Source organism: Schistocerca cancellata, chromosome 2, assembly GCF_023864275.1.
Source record: "Schistocerca cancellata isolate TAMUIC-IGC-003103 chromosome 2, iqSchCanc2.1, whole genome shotgun sequence".
In the NCBI taxonomy this organism is placed as follows: Eukaryota; Metazoa; Arthropoda; class Insecta; order Orthoptera; family Acrididae; genus Schistocerca; species Schistocerca cancellata.
Window position 1 is genome coordinate 27972546 of NC_064627.1, and position 16304 is coordinate 27988849.

Sequence of the window (16304 nt, forward strand, 5' to 3'; positions counted from 1 at the left end):
CCGATTCTCCATAAAAATCGATCATTAATCAAAAAGTGAGCGCGTTTTTTCAGTAAAGGCAACATGAACATTGCAGTACTTTGCACATCGAAAATTTCACGAATAAACAGCATCGAACGCGAAAAAAGCTCTTGATAATGGGAACTTTTCCCAAACACGCCGTGCAAAGTATTCTTAAAAATAAAGTCATAGCTGATACCATAATGAGTTATTTTGTATACAAAACCATTGTTTTCTAGTTCGCAGGCTTTCACCAGGCATCTGAAATGGATAAAATAAAAAAGTTATTTAGTCTGATTTAATCCTATATTACGGATTGTCGTTTTTTTGGTGTAACATGAACAGTAATTTCTTACTTATATTAAATTGTGTAATGAATACTGTAACAATGTGCTGTAATTTCGCGCGCTTTTGTATTTACGCGACAAATTAACAGTGTCAGTTACGCAGCATTAGTTCTTTAAAGGCGAAATGCAGCTAGTAAATGTGACAGCTGATAGCAAATTTCAGCTTTACGTTCACCTGAAACTAGAAAGCAGGTTACCATCAGGATAGTTATTGTTACTGGAAGCGATTGCATGGGATTGTTTGCATTTCCCGACTGCCCCCTCCCCCTCCCCCTACTTTCCACCGCGTCACATTCCCGTCTCTGGACCCTGCCTCCCTTGGCGCAGCTCGGCTAAGAGTTCCGCACCACTGCGCATGCGTACGGAGTCTGGACTGCCCCCCAAGTGGGCCATCTGCCCCCACCACCGCGCTTTCGGTCGCCTACTCAACGCGCGGCGCCAAATCGAATCAGTCGCTCGGCAATTGCCGCGCAGTTTGGGTGGTATTCGTGCTGCCTTCCCTCTCCACTGGCTGCGCACGCGGCTGCGGCGTCTGTCACAAAGCGGGACACCAAGCGTTCTCGAACGCTCCACTGAAATGACAGCTTTTTTCCTTAGTTACTATTTCCGTTTTTGACTCATTTCATCCGAGGCAATTTCTGTGGGTAAGCGATACTTCAATACTATTGCAAATTTCAGTAGTGGCTTTTAGCTAAAACAGCAGAATGTTAGCATTGCGATTCATGTCGGTGGCCAATATTTTTGGATTGTTTTGAGCGGTTTTGAATTAATGATGTTTCAGGGAGTCTTTTACATGATTAGGTGTTGACTTGCTCAATAACATTTTCCGTAAAACATTCAGTCATTAAATAACGTAATACTATCGTAATAGCTCTTAGCCATTATTTCATACACACTGAGCTGGAAAATAGCACGTTAGTCAAAAACAATTGGAAAGTATGACCACTTATCTACTATTGAATGCTTCTATAGTGACTGCTCCTTACATTCGTTACATGTATCTCTGATAGAGGCATAGTCTACATTTTTTGATGACGTGGAAGACACATCAAACAAAATTTTTCTTGCCATTTAATGTTTAGTGGAAAGTGTGTCGTATGCGTCTATTCTCTGGTGTATTTTACATTTTCGAATGAAAATAGCAGCTGGCTTAGCATTGATGAATCCTTATTTCTTGACTTTACATGGAGTACATTTTCTTTTTAGCAAAATAGTGTTCCTCAAATTACTTTGTCTAAGTTCTGTCCAATATCAACTGAAATTTAAACTCAGGATGTTAGCTACATGTATCAACGACATTTATTCATGCGTTTATTTCCCGCGACAAATAATTTGATTGCGTGGGTCGGTTATATTTAATCCTTATCAGTTTAAAACTGCAGTATGCAGAATTCATGAGTAATAAGTAATAATAATAATAATATTAAAAGTAATAATAATAACAATAATATAGTAATAACAAATGCAGTATGAACATATAGTATTTCAGCAATTTGTCTAATTAGGACAGTGTTAAGAGAGGTCTTTTAAACTACACGTTTAATACTGCAGCTACCTTACGGTCCTTTGATATTATTCCACCGCTCCACGTTGACCGTGCGCTCGTCGCGACACTGACTAATCAATACCAGATTTTGATTTCAGCTGAAATTATTTATTTTATATCACCTACTAACACAAAATTTCGCCCCAAAAATAGTAAATTTTACACCAACTTCGAGAAAAATAAAAAATAAACCATTCCTTTCCGACTGTCCTTTCCGTGTACGCGTGTTCTCTCACCTTCGTTTGGATCATTTACACCACTGCTTACTCGAACAATGCTTAAGCGCTGAAAGAGCGGGAAGTCAAGGATACTCTCCAAACCAATCGAATAGCTACAGAGCTTTTACAGAACCACCTAGGAACAGAGTATAGCAATATTTATAGGCTAGGCTTCATACTGTCATTTGCGATGGTTCAATGTTCTCTGCGTTCGTCTGTGATATGTGTCATGGCATCTTGCAGTTACGTATAGCAGTAGCACAGAAGGAATCAAAAGTGGAGAAGAAGTTGTCTTGGCAGGGGAAGGGGAGAAAATAATAGCTCAAGATTTACAGATGTGACGCAGGAAAGGAAACAGAAATGGATAGAGAAGAAGAAGAAAGCAAAGCGTGGATAGTATAGAAATGCCGTAGGTACATTGACTTACTGGAGATGGTTACTGGGATATGCCGAGAGTGAGGCTACGCAGATAAAAACACCTGAAACTATAACCTGTTAAGGCAGTGATATTTAGAGTCTGATGCAGGTCACTGGATGTTACAAAGCCGTGCGAGTGAAATTGAGATGGAGAAAGGTCGAGCGAAGATACTAGACGTGTCCGATTTTATATATCAGTTATGGATTAATGATAGGCATCCGATAAACGTTGAGAGATGCTGTGGATACCAGTGACCACGAAACGTATGAAGAAACCAGAACTTGACGTGTCACGTCACCTATCTCGTCACACCCAGCCTATCTTAGGACAGACAGAACTGACGTGATCTGACATAAAGTAAAAAGCGGATTTTCCTTGAAGAATTCAGAAGGCGGTGCTGCAGTGGAATTTCGTTTCTTGGCCCCTTTCGAGGCTCTTACGCACTCGCAAGTCAAGCGATTATTGTCATTCTGTGCAGCTCGCGGCGATATACACAGCCTTCCGGTGCAGTGGCGGCGTGTCTGATCTGTGAGTTAAAACTGCATCAGCGAGTCGACGCCTCCATTAGAGGGTATTGTTCCTGCGCTTGGGAAGGCACCCCCTCCAGTGTCCTTGTAGCTCTGCCGCGGGAGCGTGTACACCATACAGGCCTACGTGGAAAACACAACTCTTAAAGAAGAATGTTCTGTGCAACCCGCTGCTAAGAATTTGAAAAATGATGTGAATGGTTGGCGCAGAACTGTTATAAACTGACTGGACAGTTTGAGGCACATACCTGGTAGCAACTTAAAACGTTTTTGAAATAGTTTGATGTGATCCGGATGCAGCAGAAGCTATGAAATTACATTTAACATTACGGGTCAACAGACTACAGTTACGGGGAGGTCTTCATGTCATACAAAGTCTGGCGAAAGGAGGATGTGTTTCGTTCCAGACTAATGATGTTCATTAATCTCAGAGTTTGTTGCTAATAACGAGTTTGATTTACGAAGTGCGAGCCATGTTTTTTCTGAATAGTTCCTAGGTATTTCTCGGCTACGACACAGGAATTTTCCCCACTGCTAGCAACAAGAAATCCACACAACTTTCCTTTCTGTTTCACATTCGCTGTAAAATATTTAAAGGTTAAGACCGTAGGGGCCCACAGGGGGCTGCGTTCCTTTGTCGACAACTAAAATTTCTTGGTACAGAATGGCCAGCTAGTTTCACCATTAGAGAGCAATTTCAAGTGATAACATTCCTGCTATCATGAGGATACTGACCGTCACACGATGTAACATTAAATTTTGGTTATTAACAAACGTTTTGAGCCCCTGTGGAGCCGTGGCTTTGAACGTTGTAATCTTCACATCCTTCCCCTCTCGAAAATTGGCAGCATTTATAAAAATTCTGTGTTTATGGCTCTAATGATGTGCTGCATGTTGTTCTGACACATCCTACAGCTGAGAATCTGTGACAGGCTTTTCTTCGACCCAACAATGTGAACCTCTGATTAGTGGCTGTATGCTGGAATTAGGTGCTTATGTACAAATGAATGAGTAGGGAAAGAAAGCAAATTGCGAAACTCTGTTGAGGGTAAACAACGTACCACTCATTTCAACCAGACCAAACGTATCCTATGAAAATATTTCGTAACTGAAACAGGGATGTTCGGAATTTTGATCTGAGATTTTGGCGCATGTAGTGAACAGTAAATGCGTTCCGTAACACCTTACCCTCTTCCCTCTGACCAAATAAGGCAGTATATCGGACACCACATCATGTAAATTTTGAATAATCCGCAAGGTGTGTGAGTCACACTGATGTAAGGGCGGCAGGATACAAAACGTGTTAGTGCAGTTTATGAAACTGATCAGTGACTCAGTAACCTGAACTACAGCAGTCGCTGTTACACTGAAGCGAATACGCGTACATCTCATGTGCATCTTCATACTTAACTCCGCAAAACATGTGGTGCATGGTGGAGGGTACCGCATACACTACTAGTCATTCCCTTCCCTGTTCCATTTGTGAATGGAGATATGGGAAGCGTAATCCCACGTAAGAGCCCTCATTTGTCTTATTAAACTGTTGCAAATGCGGATTCTCTAAACTTCGTCAATAGCGTTTCGCAAAAGGAACGTCTTTTTCCCTCCAGGAATGCCACGACAGTTCTAGGAGAATTTCGGTAATGATCGTGTAAGGAACGAAAATAACGGTGGCAAATCTAGCCATACGCGTCTCAATTGCGTCAACGTATTGCTTTAAACTGATCTTGTTCGCATTCCAAACAGTTGAGCAACACTGAAGAAGGTATCACTTAGATGTACTGTATGAAGACTCCTGTGTTTTGTATGTTGCCTTCTATGTAGCTGAATTACGTTTTCCTGTAATGCTCGTAATAAACTGAAGTCGACCATTCGCCTACCATACAACCGACTCAATTCGAATGTCACTCCCCAAGCTACCGTATCTATTGCTTCCGGTTAACGTTCACTTCAGCTTAGAGCTAATATCATTTACATGATTGTGTAAGATTAATACGATGTTGTCCGCCCCCGGTAGTTGAATGGTCAGCGTGACGGACTGTCAATCCTCTGGGACCGGGTTCGATTCCAGGCTGGGTCGGGGAATTTTCTCCGCCCAGGGGCTGGGTGTTGTGCTGTCCTCATCATCATCCTATCATCCTCATCGACATCAGGTCGCCGAAGTGGCGTCAAATTGAAAGACCGGCACCCGGCAGAACGGCCTGCCGGACGGGGGGCCATAGCCATACGATTACATAAATAAATACTTCTGTTATCAATTGTAGACTAAATTTCCATAAACTCAGATCAAACATAAGAGGATCCACCCATCAGTTCGGTTCAGCACTTCTTCATAGCTGCGAAACTGACCCCTCCAAATACAGCTGCTGTTTTGGGAGAAACGTCCAGCCGTAAGGACAAGCTCCTGTGACGCTCTGGACTCCAGCGGTCTTACGCAACACGCAGCTCTAGTAAGAGGAGTGAGCCGTTTTCACAAGGTTTTCGCGCTCCCGGGAAGGATATTTTAAACGACAGACTGTATCGAACTGGAGTGTGTGTCTTATTTCTGAATAAAGTTATCAGCTACATCACGGTTTCACAGACGAGAACGAGTAGAAACACATGTACTAGGAAAGAAGCAACTAGATTTGTCTGTGTTACGGTAGAAAAAAATGTGCCGCTGGAATCCAGTAAGGGCCAAGAACTGTGATATTTCATTAATGTCATAAGGCGCCAGTAACAACAATTGAATCTGATTCACAGGTAGAGAAAACTCATTTGGTAAGAGAATTAATTTCTGCAGTGAAAACCTGATGATACATATACATTCTTTTACTTTTACGTAGGCATAGTTTGTACACCCTGAATTGAATAAATTTTAGTACGCTAGCAATGGAATGTACCAAATTTACAATGAAATACGGTTGAAAAAGACCACCATCAATAAACGTGTGGCTCTAAAGACTGATAGTCATCTTTTTCCTGAAGTAAACAATACACTCACTGCATAACAAAGTGTGACAAGATGCTCATTCATTTCGTTTGACATATGGCTATTATGTAGCACAGTACGGCCAGGATATGCGACGCCTATACTCCAAGGCGCACTTAGTAAAAAGTCGGGTAAGAATGTGTTTCCTGTTGGGTAAAGTATCAGAATGAGTAAAGTAAAACGAGGGTAACGAAGTGCAGATGATTTAGGTCATCTGATGTACAGAATTAGATTTGAAAACGGGGCACAAATAGTCGCTATTTGAATAGCTGACTCCTATGTGGATAAATGACTGTAGTCAAAACAGAGGAATATAAAACGCAGAAATGCATTGTCAAAAAAAGCATTTGTGAAAACGAAACATTTAAGGGTTAGGAATTCAGCTCTAAGGTATTTGTCTGGAGAGCAGCCTTGCACGGAAGTGAATCAGCTTAAACGTGATGCTGCAGAAGAGTGTTGAAAATTAGATTCATGAATTTAAATGTACTGTAAAACTACTGATTCGATATTGCGGAACGAGGTAGCGTTTGGTACAACTTCACTAGTTTAATTTGGTAATTGAAGGAACTGTTCGTATGTGTGTGTGGGGTGAGGGGGGGGAGGGGCTAAAATTGTAGAGGGAGACTTAAGGCTTGAATGGAGTAGACTGATTCAGGTGGATGTAAGTTCCGATGGTTATTCAGAGATGGAAAGACTTGTACGGGATGCACTGGCCTAGATAGCTGCTTCAGACCAGTCTTTGGACTGAAGACCACGACGAGAACAACATTGGTCGTGAAGGATATGGCAACAGACTTGACTCCCCTTGCCACATACTGGCAAGCTTACAGCTTCTTTTCAACAATCACAAAATCGGTGTTCCTGTTAACTCCAGTAGCTTCCCACATTGTTGTTGTTGTGCTCTTCAGTCCTGAGACTGATTTGATGCAGCTCTCCATGCTACTCTATCCTGTGCAAGCTTCTTCATCTCCCAGTACCTACTGCAACCTACATCCTTCTGAATCTGCTTAGTGTATTCATCTCTTGGTCTCCCCCTACGATTTTTACCCTCCACGCTGCCCTCCAATACTAAATTGGTGATCCCTTGATGCCTCAGAACATGTCCTACCAGCCGATCCCTTCTTCTGGTCAAGTTGTGCCACAAACTTCTCTTCTCCCCAATTATGTTCAATACCTCCACATTAGTTATGTGATCTACCCATCTAATCTTCAGCATTCTTCTGTAGCACCACATTTCCAAAGCTTCTATTCTCTTCTTGTCCAAACTATTTACCGTCCATGTTGCACTTCCATACATGGCTACACTCCCTACAAATACTTTCAGAAATGACTTCCTGACACTTAGTGTATACTCGATGTTAACAAATTTCTCTTCTTCAGAAACGCTTTCCTTGCCATTGCCAGTCTACATGTTATATCCTCTCTACTTCGACCATCATCAGTTAATTTGCTCCCCAAATAGCAAAACTCCTTTACTACTTTAAGTGTCTCATTTCCTAATCTAATACCCTCAGCATCACCCGACTTAATTCGATTACATTCCATTATCCTCGTTTTGCTTTTGTTGATGTTCCTCTTATATCCTCCCTTCAAGACACCATCCATTCCGTTCAACTGCTCTTCCAAGTCCTTTGCTGTCTCTGACAGAATTACAATGTCATCGACGAACCTCAAAGTTTTTATTTCTTCTCCATGGATTTTAATACCTACTCCGAATTTTTCTTTTGCTTCCTTTACTGCTTGCTCAATATACAGATTGAATGACATCGGGGAGAGGCTACAACCCTGTCTTACTCTCATCCGAACCACTGCTTCCCTTTCATGTCCCTCGACTCTTATAACTGGCATCTGGTTTCTGTACAAATTGTAAATAGCCTTTCGCTCCCTGTATTTTATCCCTGCCACCTTTAGAATTTGAAAGAGAGTATTCCAGTCAACATTGTCAAAAGCTTTCTCTAAGTCTACAAATGCTAGAAATGTAGGTTTGCCTTCCTTAATCTTTCTTCTAAGATAAGTCGTAAGGTCAGTATTGCCTCACGTGTTCCAGTATTTCTACGGAATCCAAACTGATCTTCCCCGAGGTCGGCTTCTACTAGTTTTTCCATTCGTCTGTAAAGAATACGTGTTAGTATTTTGCAGCTGTGGCTTATTAAACTGATTGTTGGTAATTTTCACATCTGTCAACACCTGCATTCTTTGGGATTGGAATTATTATATTCTTCTTGAAGTCTGAGGGTATTTCGCCTGTTTCATACATTTTGCTCACCAGATGGCAGAGTTTTGTCAGGACTGGCTCTCCCAAGGCCATCAGTAGTTCCAATGGAATGTTGTCTACTCCGGGGGCCTTGTTTCGGCTCAGGTCTTTCAGTGCTCTGTCAAACTCTTCACGCAGTATCGTATCTCCCATTTCATCTTCATCTACATCATCTTCCATTTCCATAATATTGTCCTCTAGTACATCGCCCTTTTATAGACCCTCTATATAATCCTTCCACCTTTCTGCTTTCCCTTCTTTGCTTAGAACTGGGTTTCCATCTGAGCACTTGATGTTCATACAAGTGGTTCTCTTATCTCCAAAGGTCTCTTTAATTTTCCTGTAGGCAGTATCTATCTTACCCCTAGTGAGATAAGCCTCTACATCCTTACATTTGTCCTCTAGCCATCCCTGCTTAGCTATTTTGCACTTCCTGTCGATCTCATTTTTGAGACGTTTGTATTCCGTTTTGCATGCTTCATTTACTGCATTTTTATATTTTCTCCTTTCATCAATTAAATTCAATATTTCTTCTGTTACCCAAGGATTTCTACTAGCCCTCGTCTTTTTACCTACTTGAGCCTCTGCAGCCTTCACTACTTCATCCCTCAAAGCTACCCATTCTTCTTCTACTTTATTTCTTTCCCCCATTCCTGTCAATTGTTCCCTTATGCTCTCCCTGAATCTCTGTACAACCACTGGTTCTTTCAGTTTATCCAGGTCCCATCTCCTTAAATTCCCACCTTTTTGCAGTTTCTTCAGTTTTAATCTACATTATGATCGCAGGATTTGGAGAGATGCGAGACTGTTGAATGTTTGCTTCTCGTGATTTTTCACCATATCTTTCACGAATACATTTGCTTAGATCTGACATCAGCTAACAGAGGCGAGACAGCTCAGATCACCACAACGTGCCACACAATGTCCCTGCCGGCTCTGCCTCTATACCGCGCGAGTCCCTGTTGCCTGTGGTGTGCTGTCAGCTTTAAATAACGCACGCCAACTCGAGATTGAATCCGGCGTCGAATAATCTGTTGTAGACGGTTCGCAGTGCCTGTTCCGCATTCAGCTCTTATCAACCGTCTATACTCTTGAGACAATTGGAAAATTCTACTGTCTTCTCGGGGTGCAGTCCTTATGGAAGCATCCGTGACTACCGCCATTTGCACAGTGCAGTTAAGACTCCACCAGATTGCTATTGGCTGTGCAGTGATAGTAGTACAGCGAACTATCTGTACTTTCCATGGGTAGATGCGTGCACCTCTCTCGTGCAAATGATCCTCAGCTTTTCTGAGAGTCCTGAGGCTGAAAATAGGCAGCTTGTGCACATCTCCCGAGCATGCTGTGTTGCGACCACCACCTGAAAAGTTCTAGTAATGTTAGACACACCACATAGCCATTAAGTACTCACGCCACACATAACGTATAGGAATGTCTCTAGTCTGAACCGAAAATAAGTTAGAATGAGGATCAAATTTTAATCTATAATTCTACAGCAATGGGCATGCAGGAGCAACAAATAATTTTGCCAGGTCCTTCTCCACAGCTGTAAAACGTTCAGTGAAAGACATGTTTGTACACACCACCAGCTGCTGTATAAGCTGCATTGTAATTTGTTACCACTTTTGATCAGTACCCATCATCTTCTAGCATTGGGCAAAAGCATTTCGCTTTCTGCTGTAATAAAAATAGTTGCCTTAATAATGACTTGAAAAATGAAACTTCATTATTTATAGTATAAGCCACTAATACACATTTGACAACTGGACACATCTCATCTTTACTAGTAGGCCGTGGTGGCCGACCGGCTTCTAAGCACTTCAGTCCGGAACCGTGCTGCTGCTACGGTAGCAGGTTCGAATCCTGCCTCGGGCAAGGATGTGTGTGTGATGTCCATAGGTTAGTCAGGTTTCAGTAGTTCTAAGTCTAAGGGACTGATGACCTCATATGTTAAGTCTCATAGTGGTTAGAGCCATTTTTTTCATCTTTATTGCCGCTGAAAAGCCGGCATATACCCTTCTTGCGAGATCTGTCCAAGTTATTACTGTGTATCTTCACTCAGTGGGCGCCAACAACGTGAGGACCGAACTGTCCATCACAGTTGAGACAGGTACAAGAAGACATTTCAGTTTGTTAACAGTGTAATGGTAAAGTCTTGCGATAAAAACGAGTCCAAGAGAGGGTTAGGTGCGAAATTACTCTAAACCTTTTTTTCTGAAATATACTTCGACTACGTTGAGTACCGACTAGGAATGTCTTTGACGGTCTAGTAACTGACGTACCCTAAGTTTTCGAAAAAGTTAACGGAAAGTTGGGAATGTGAATAAGGAAGCAAAATTTTGACAACCACTACAACCAAAATTCCCAAAGAGATTTCGTCTCTCGCAACAGTAAGCATCTCTCATACGCTCCGAAATCACACTGGCATGAAAGCGAAGGTTGACATAGTGAAGTCCAAGAAACTGAGTTCATCTACACATATTGTTTTAGTGAGTCTCCTCCCTTCAATATTTGCAGGGCTGCAGAAATCACAGTGTATGAGGTGTGTGATTACGGAATAGGAAATGGTTCAAATGGTTCAAATGGCTCTGAGCACTATGGGACTCAACTGCTACGGTCATCAGTCCCCTAGAACTTAGAACTACTTAAACCTAACTAACCTAAGGACAGCACACAACACCCAGCCATCACGAGGCAGAGAAAATCCCTGACCCCGCCGGGAATCGAACCCGGGCACCCGGGCGTGGGAAGCGAGAACGCTACCGCACGACCACGAGATGCGGGCGGAATAGGAAAACAAAAATGCTTCAACAGTGGAAGAGCATCTCGAACGTATGAGACAGCCGTGAGATTTCCACGCCAATAATGGAACAGTATTTTCTCCTCACTAGCAAAAAATTTTTGTAAATCGCTCAAATAAAGACGCAAGTACAGTTAACTCTTGTTTTCAAGAACGATCCTGGGAGAAACACACTTAATTATATACTTATATCGCATTCTTCGACACGTTCAGAATCATGGGGTATGTTTTACACTCACACATTATGACGTGAATCTTGCGAAACTCACTTCTCTCTGTTCGTCCTTGCGATCCAGAGCGTCCACACAAAACGGCGTCCATTTCGATGCTCTATCCCTTGACTTTCGGAACTCATTTCATACAGTTCTGCACTGTTATTTACCAAAACAATAGGTGGTTATCGAGTATAGGATTTGATTTGTGACTGATTTTAGGAAATGCTTGGAAATTGCATTTCACAGTTCGTTCATATGGGGAGGAAAGCGACAGACGTAATTTGACAGGTATCCCAAGCGGGTGTCATTGGGCCCTTACTATTCACGAAATATGTAAACGATATAGTAGATAACACCGGAAGCTTCGTGAAGCTACTAGCAAATGTTTATGTTGTCTATCGAAAGGTTGCAACCCCAGAAGACAGTACCTAAATGCAGGAAAACCAGCAGAGTATCGAAAGTTGTACCGTGGACTGGCAGGTGTCCTGAATGTGATGGTGGTTGGTTTGTGGGGCGCTCAACAGCGCGGTCATCAGTGCCCGTACAAAGTCCCACTGTTTACACAGTCCAATCTGGCCCCTTTCACGAGTGATGAGGAAATGATAAGGAAAACACAAACACCCAGGCCCCGGGCAGAGAAAATCCTAAACCCGGCCGGGAACCGATCCCGCGACCTCGTGATCCAGAGGCAGCAATGGTAGCCATTTTTAAAAATTTTGTTCGTTATTGTTCGTTGTATTTGGTCGTAGTGGACGTCACATGACATCTGTTGATGTTCGTCATTGGTCCCTCATCTCAGTTTCTCTATTACAGAAACCAGACAGCTGTCTGACCGAACACGCTGAGCTACCGTTCCGGCATCCACTAGAGCATGAGCTGCTGTCCTGAATGTGAATAAGTGTTACCTGCAGCACACAGACGTACGTAAACATCCATTACTGTTAGACTGCGCTACTGACGATGAATCACTGTAAACTGGAACTACCATAAAAATCCATGAGTTATAGGAAAAAGCAGGTATCAGGGTGAATTCGTTGGAAGACTCTTCTAGAACATTTCATCCAAGAAATAAATAGGTTACCAAACGCTACTTCTACTGATTGTGGCCTATCAATTTGGGAACTTTGAGTTTGGATTGATGGATGAGCTGCAGATGATCGGACGAAAAGTGGCGTGTTTCGTCATTGGAGAGACGACGTAACGGACATGCTCAACATGAAGAATTTACTGTAGAAATTCCTCCCACATACATCCTGAGATGCGTCCTGGACTAAATTAGGTCACACACAGGTGTTTACTGCGAGTCGTCCTTCCCATCCACCATTCGCTACTGCTACAGGTTCAAATGGCTCTGAGCACTATGGGACTTAACATCTGAGGTCATCAGTCCCCTAGAACTTAGAACTACTTAAACCTAACTAAAGTAAGGACATCACACACATCCATGCCCGAGGCAGGATTCGAACCTACGACAATAGCGGCCGCGCGGTTCCAGACTGAACCGCCTAGAGCCGCTCTGCCATACCGCCCCGCACTGATACAGGAAAAAAGGTAAAGTCCTGTGCTACAATATCCACCCTCCACCACTAGGCGGAACTATATGATGAAAAGTATGCGGACACCTATTAGTGAGTGCCCACCGTTCACCTTTATGACGGCTTGAACTTTGTAGACACTTTCAGTGAGCTTTCTGAATGCCTCTGGAGGAATAGCAGTCCAGTTCTTCGTAAGAGCCGAAACCAGAAAAGGCGTCTGGAGTGAAATCAACGTTCTAGCTCACCCTAATGTTGGTCCACTGGGACTCTGGGCAGACCAGCCCATTTGAGGAGCGCTAAAGCCGGCCCACACCAGTGTGCCTCAGCGCGGCACGCGGCAGCGGTCAGCGTATTCAGCGGCGACGCGGCGGCTCGCGGAATTGGCGTCAGACAGCTGCTGTAGCTAGTACTGGCCGCCACTGAGGCGCGGGTGAAGAGCCACAGGAACACGTGGTGCATTTGGTTAACTGTACCGTGAAGTATACGAAAGAAAGACGGAGTTGGATAGGGACTTACAAATATTCTATTTTCCTTACGAAATATTCTTTCGTATATTTCACGAACTTTGAGGCTCGCCGATGACATTGTAATTCTGTCAGAGACAGCAAAGGACTTGGAAGAGCAGTTGAACGGAATGGACAGTGTCTTGAAAGGAGGGTATAAGATGAACATCAACAAAAGCAAAACGAGGATAATGGAATGTAGTCGAATTAAGCCGGGTGATGCTGAGGGAATTGGATTAGGAGGTGAGACACTTAAAGTAGTAAAGGAGTTTTGCTATTTGGGGAACAAAATAACTGATGATGGTCGAAGTAGAGAGGATATAAAATGTAGACTGGCAATGGCAAAGAAAGCGTTTCTGAAGAAGAGAAATTTGTTAACATCGAGTATTCATTTAAGTCTCAGGAAGTCGTTTCTCAAAGTACTAGTATGGAGTGTAGCCATGTATGGATGTGAAACATGGACGATAAATAGTTTAGACAAGAAGAGAATAGAAGCTTTTGCAATGTGGTGATACAGAAGAATGCTGAAGATTAGATGGGTAGAACACAAAAGTAATGAGGAGGTATTGAATAGGATTGGGGAGAAGAGAAGTTTGTGGCACAACTTGACCAGAAGAAGGGATCGGTTGGTAGGACATGTTCTGCCACTTCAAGGTATCGCCAATTTAGTATTAGAGGGCATCGTGGAGGGTAAAAATCGAAGAAGGAGGCCAAGAGATGAATACACTAAACAGATTCAGAAGGATGTAGGCTGCAGTAGATACTGGGAGATGAAGAAGCTTGCACGGGATAGAGTAGCATGGAGAGCTGCATGAAACCAGTCTCAGGACTGAAGACCACAACAACAACATATTTTACGTCTGATAAATTACCATTCCCCGGTTGTCCCCTGTTGCGTTACACAGAGCGTCCCAGAAACACCGATAGGCTTTAGGGACAGGTTCCTAATACAGAAACAAGTAAAAAAATGTCTAGCAAACATCGGCTCAAAAATGCATACCTTACAAGGTATGAACACTTATCCATCTTAGATACTATGAAACACACTTCCTGTACTGCAAGATGTTAGCTTTCCATATTTTCGGAGGATGAAATACTACCGAACACAAGAACAAATGTATAGTAAACACGGGGACTAAAATGCATAGTTTAAAGAGCTACTAGCACTTCTTGATCTTCAGTTGTGTGAAAGACATCTCTTTTATTGGGCAAGAGCATTTCAGAGCCCATGTTTACTAGACATTTTTCTCTTTTTGGTCTGTGGTACACCCTCCAAAAATATGAAAAGCAAAGCGTTTGCAGTAGAAGAGATGTGTTTCACAGTATCGAAGATGAAAATGTGCTCATACCTCTGAAGGTCTATGCTTTAGGGACCTCATTTACTAGACTTTTTTCTTGTATTGGCGTAAGGAACCTGTTTCTAAAGTTTGTCGGCGTTTATTTAGGACAGCTTGTATTTAGAAAATCAATTGTCCCAGAATGAAAACTTGCTACTATTTTCATAACAGCTGTTCATATTGCAATTTTCAATACATAGATGCAGTTTGCTATTATGCTAGCACATTACCTTTTATGAAGTAGGATTTTATTTGAAACTGAAAGCGGCTCACAGTTGATCCTTAGTATTTGCTACATTAAGATCACGTGTTTCAACCACTCTGTAAGTGTTAATTATTGAAACAATGAAGTTGTATCACAATACGCCACTCCATCTCTGAACTGTTATTAACATTATCATAATCAACACAGACATAAAGCCAGCAACCATCTGTCACAGTCCACATGCCTTTGAACGCCACATATAATGAAGAGATTGAAAGAATGTATAAGATAAAAGGAATTATTGAGATAGTTAAGAGACACGAAAATTTGAAATGTAGTGAGAGACTGGAATTTGGTAACAGGGATAGCTAGAGAAAATAGTAAGGGAACATCGCTCAAGCGAAGGAATGAAGGAGAAGCCGCTGGGTAGAATTTTACACAGAGCATAATTAAATCATCGCTAACACTTTGCCTGAAAATCATGCAAGAAAGATGCATATGAAGGGTCAGAGGAAAAATCAAGTTAAGTCACTTTCTTTCCGTAACGGAATTATAGTCACTGCTCTATTTGGATAATAGGCATCTGCTGAAAGGCTGAAACCGAAAACAAGCGATTCCAGAGATACTAGCAGTTGTGTCGGCAGATTAGCCAACACAACGCACACTAATTGAGAGAGGAGGCCGAAATGCCCGCGTCAACTCACGCAGGCTGGCGTTAGGTCTGAAACAGGATACGTAATGAATGCTATAAAGAAAAGTACGTAGCTGCTGGAATACTTAACTTTAATCCATCATTTGTATACAGCGTTCTTGATGATACAAGTGAGACTCTCTCTAGAAATGGTTAATGACGCCTTGCTAGGTCGTAACCATGGACTTAGCTGAAGGCTATTCTAACTATCTCTCGGCAAATGAGAGAAAGGCTTCGTCAGTGTAGTCGCTAGCAAAGTCGTCCGTACAACTGGGGCGAGTGCTAGTAAGTCTCTCAAGACCTGCCGTGTGGTGGCGCTCGGTCTGCGATCACTGGCAGTGGCGACACGCGGGTCCGACATGTACTAATGGACCGCGGCCGGTTTAAAGCTACCGCCTAGCAAGTGTGGTGTCTGGCGGTGACACCACACTAGCATTCAACGTTTAGATGGAAGGTGAATGAACCAAACAAGTCAATTTTTCAGGGGAAAGAAGCAGGCTGGAGACTCATCTGGTTCCCAGATGGAAGTATAAACAGAATTCTGATACAGTCTCCGCCCCCCACCCCCACCCCCATTCCTCAGTATATCGGAGGTAGGTAACAAAAAACAAAAAGAAGAAGGTAGCTACCTGGAAATAGTTTGCAAGATACTATCCTTGTCAAATATAGCGACTGATGACGCTTACTTTAAGCAGAAAATTTCTATGTATACGTTCGACTTCTATGTTCTTCCAACA

At 42.6% G+C, this 16304-nt stretch overlaps 1 protein-coding gene across 1 annotated transcript in view; it reads left to right on the plus strand.

The window, feature by feature from the left end:
- Window positions 1-817: 817 nt before the first annotated feature.
- Window positions 818-16304, plus strand: part of LOC126150401 (PDF receptor-like) — a 452937-nt gene continuing 437450 nt past the window's right edge. Inside the window, exon 1 of the mRNA XM_049915875.1 lies at window positions 818-991. The gene's annotated coding sequence lies outside the window, so the exon portion shown is untranslated. The remainder of the gene's footprint in view (window positions 992-16304) is intronic.